The sequence below is a fragment of the Octopus bimaculoides genome, chromosome 20 (genome assembly GCF_001194135.2).
Source record: "Octopus bimaculoides isolate UCB-OBI-ISO-001 chromosome 20, ASM119413v2, whole genome shotgun sequence".
In the NCBI taxonomy this organism is placed as follows: Eukaryota; Metazoa; Mollusca; class Cephalopoda; order Octopoda; family Octopodidae; genus Octopus; species Octopus bimaculoides.
In genome coordinates, this window is record NC_069000.1 from 16,241,852 (window position 1) to 16,242,391 (window position 540).

The following is a 540-nucleotide window of genomic DNA, read 5'->3' on the forward strand; positions in this document are numbered from 1 at the left end:
ACCGATGGTGGTGTGTTTACGTCCCCGAAACTTAACGGTTCAGTATAAAGACCGATAGAATAAGTACTAGGCTTACAAAGAATAAATCTTGTATTGTCCCGAATACATTGCTTCTATACCAAATTACATATAATACGCATTCCTGGAACTGATATGTAAACATTAAAGGTTTGAAGGTACGCAGTACTTCTTTATGCAAACACAATATGTATGAAGTATATTAAATATTTTTTTTTATATAAGTCACTACCACGTTCTGCTGCGACAGCAGTGCTTCTTACATTATGTTTGTTAAGGTTGTTTCTACAGATATCCTATTGAAACTATAGCCAGCATTGATTTTAACTACAATGTTTCGTATCGAGACGTCTCAGATCCCATTGCTTGTTTACATCTGATGTCCCGATACGAAACGTCGTAGCAAAAATCTGTGCTGGCTGTAAGTTCTCTAGATTATCTGTAGAAACAACCTTAACAAAAATGATATTTGAGTTACTTGAAGAAATCTACCGCTCAATTTGTTGTTTTTTTTTTTTGGCG

The 540-nt window shown here is 34.8% G+C and overlaps 1 protein-coding gene across 5 annotated transcripts in view; it reads left to right on the forward strand.

Annotated features, from left to right (window-relative positions):
- The window catches only part of LOC106880715 (uncharacterized), a 35,924-nt gene that overhangs the window by 14,287 nt on the left and 21,097 nt on the right, over positions 1-540 (forward strand). The window lies entirely within an intron of this gene.